The 3,472-nt window shown below is 47.7% G+C and overlaps 1 long non-coding RNA gene across 1 annotated transcript; it reads right to left on the bottom strand.

The window, feature by feature from the left end:
- Window positions 1-470: 470 nt before the first annotated feature.
- On the bottom strand, window positions 471-2,671 carry LOC128589984 (uncharacterized). Its single transcript, XR_008381168.1, has 3 exons — window positions 2,510-2,671; window positions 2,123-2,305; window positions 471-631 (listed from the first exon to the last, which is right to left on the bottom strand). It is a non-coding gene; the product is annotated as an uncharacterized LOC128589984 (long non-coding RNA).
- Between the last annotated feature and the right edge of the window lie 801 nt (window positions 2,672-3,472).

Raw genomic sequence — 3,472 nt, forward strand, 5'->3', positions numbered from 1 at the left:
TCCGACCTTCAGCCAGCCAGAGTAGTGCAGAGCCTGGGCGCCTTCTCCACCCACACCGGCAGGTCTACCCCAGTCTTTGCTCCTGCTCCTGCTGAGAACACCCAAAATGCTAAGAATGAGTTTCCCGCCTCAGCAATTAAAAGTGTCTTCGCCACACCAGATGCACACAGCTTCCCTGGAGTGGGCACCACTGCTCTCCAGGGACAGGGCAGAGCAGAGAGGAGGCTCTTTCTCTACCACACAGCCTTTACAGCAGAAGGCAGTGCAGCAAAAACCCATGCCGCAGACAACCCAGAAGAGGATTACACAGCTCTGCTTGATGAGCCTGAGCCGGGGGATGGCAACATGATTGTCATAGACACGACTTACCTGGGAAGATACAGTAAAACCATGAGCAACGAGCCTGCCCTGCCAAAGAAAGAAGTCTCGATCGTGATTGAGGCCACGGACTTGAAGAACAAGGGCAGAGCTACAGTCGGGGCTCACACACATGGCACTGTCTCTGCAGACAACAGTGAGGACTTGGCATCTAGTCCTCTTCTGAATTCCTATGACAATGCTAATAACAACTCCACCATGACTGAGGAAGATGTTTCCAACATAAATCCCATGCGTGCTACAAATTATCTTCCTAATGATAGGATGCATAAGAAAAGAAATAGCATAGTTAGTAATTCCACTGACAGCAGAACTATGATAGATGCAGCTAAAAATACAATGCACGTGGGCAACTTAGTTATTTCCAGAACAAACGACATCACCTCTACAAAGCATTCCATGGACTCTGATCCTGTACGGCCGACGATCAACACTACTATTTATTTAAAAATGGGTTGGCCTTGGAAGGAAGGTGCAGTCATAGATGGCAGGCGCATGATTCAGACAGAAAATATCCTAACCTCCAACAACATCAACACTGCTGAAGCAACTGGATCTCCAGTGAATGGCCCAACTGTTAATTATTATTCTAATATTCCTGCCAGTGCACGTCTCAAAACTACCAGGGAAAATTTTAAGTCTGTGAGTACTGATGAAATTGAGAATGTCATTTCTATGGTTAAAGAAATTGCAAATAGGAACCAGGCTAGCAGAGTTGTAGAAGTCATCCTTATGTATCCAGACACTTCCACAGAAACTAAAAGAAAAGATTATTCCCTTAACCCTGATGCACATTATGTCAAAACAACAGGAAGCAAGCTTGCCATTGCTCCTTACAACCCTGATATGCTCAACCTCCTACTCAAATACAAAATAAAGCCTTTTACAATGGACGGCAAGAACCTTGTGAACAACAGAGGTCACCAAAGAACCCTCAACACCATCACTGCAAGTGATGCCACAGCCACAAGGTACTTTGGAAGAGCTGTGATGCTTAAAACAGCCAATTTCCAGAGTAACATTACCCCTACAGCTCCCATCACTCACCCCCCAAATGCAGAGTCTGTTTATTTTAGTGGAGACAGTGAAGCTGGCGTAACCTGGTATCCAAAGGTCAGCACTGACCCTACTGATAAATCTGCTGGCTCTGTCATTGAAACCCTGAGTCTCTCTTCTAATGACAATGCCGACGGTGCTGCAGGTCCTAACCCCGGAGTAGACATTCCTGTGAGTAAAAAACACACTTCTCCATCAGTACCTGAATCATCTAAACTCATGCCCAGTGCCCAAAATAATGAAGCCCAAACTTCTTTGTTAATTAATGATGAGTCCTTGACTGATGCTTGGATGAAAATATCAGACTCTGTAGCTCAAAGTTCTCACCTCACTAATGAGGTCATTACAGACGACAGAGGACGGGGAGGTCTTGTGCACACCCCACTGGGGTCTGCTATTCTCACCACTGACCTCACTCCTCCCCACAAGGAGCACAGCGCCACTTTCAGTGCAGGTGAGGAGACCACAACGGGCAGCCCTGAGCTTGTAATGGACGAAGCCACCGTGACTGCAGACAGGCCCACGGCACCCCTGCCTGCAAAAACCACTGGTGTCCTTACGCCAAGAAAACAACATAGAGGTTTGAAAATCAAAGAAATGGCTAATGAAGAAGAATCAACTCTCCCTATGAAAGCAGAGTCTGTAGGAGAAGACGATGCTGATTTTCCAATAAAAGAAAAGCTCCTACCTGCATATGATTTCCCAGGCTTTGAATCAGACAACAGCAGCTTTAGAAGGAGTGGCTTTGGGGCTGCCAAGACGATCAGGTCCCTCTCCCAGGCTCGGGTCATACCTGAAGCAGCAGTGGGTAACAGAGAACTCAGGGCTCCCAGGGAAGAAAGTGCTGGCATTCTGTATGACATCACCAGTGCTGCAAAGGACAGAACATACATTAAGCCCAAGGCCACCCAAACAATAGTTAGTGGTTTGGGCAAGGGTGCGGCTGGGATGCAGAATGTGGGTGCTGCACACGGCCCTGCATCCCTTCCACCTGGTAGGCCTCGCCCCCAAACTGGGAGAATGGGTCACCCTGCACCTTCTAATGTGGACCATGATTTAACAACTGGGAACTCACTGTCTGTCACCATGGAGAACCCAGAGGACGGTGTAGGCCCTGCTGATCACAGGCATGGCCATCTGGTCCCTCCAGCCACGACTTCAGATGCAGCCAGCAGACGTGCCAGCAAAGGCAAAGCCTCCGGGATGGAAGTGGTAAACATCCCTCTTGGAGCTTCTTTTGTGGCTGCCGATATTTCCTACGTGGATAAAAACACTGAATATGTAACAGACATGGCTTCGATAGCTGCCTCTGCCCCAGTGAGGAAAGGCATTCTGAGCATGAATGGAGACCGTGCTCCTGACCACAGCCCTGATAAGCCAGGACACGGCCTGGCCACTCCCAGAGACAACCCTCACGTGTCTACAGGGGGTCCCCTATCTACTGCTTATCCCTCTGCCTTCACGGAGTCTTTCAGTCATCCTCAGTCAACAACCTCTGTGAGAAAGAACTCTCTAGCAGACATTATAATACCCCAAACTTATTTTCATTACAAAGCTACCCCAGCAGCTTCGAGAGTAGCTATCACCACTGCCTCTCAAAGGGAATCTGACACCATGTTTTATATACCAAGAAATGAATTGGAAAACTCTTTCAAGGAAGATATAACATTGATCTACAAAGCAGTTCCCCCAAAAGAAGTAAGCATTATGGCAGAGGAAGAAGATAGGCTTCAAGAAGAAACTTTCAGAGATTATGTTTATCTTATACCTATAGGAGATGACAATGTTCCCAGGGGCAACAACCCAGCAGCTGAGCGATACTCTACTAACTCCCACGCAAACATCTCCCTCAGCTTCAGAGGGACAGCCCAAGGCAGTGCTGACCAGCCTGGATTTGAGAATCCTGTACCGTCCTACATGGCTGAGGTCTCAAAATCTCTACTTAGAAAACATATTCCCAAGGTTCAGAGAAAAGTGATTGTAAGGAACAGTAACAGCAGGTCTGACTATGACACAGTCTCTGGTGACGGTGTTTTTT

The sequence above is a fragment of the Nycticebus coucang genome, chromosome 1 (assembly GCF_027406575.1).
Source record: "Nycticebus coucang isolate mNycCou1 chromosome 1, mNycCou1.pri, whole genome shotgun sequence".
NCBI lineage: Eukaryota > Metazoa > Chordata > Mammalia > Primates > Lorisidae > Nycticebus > Nycticebus coucang.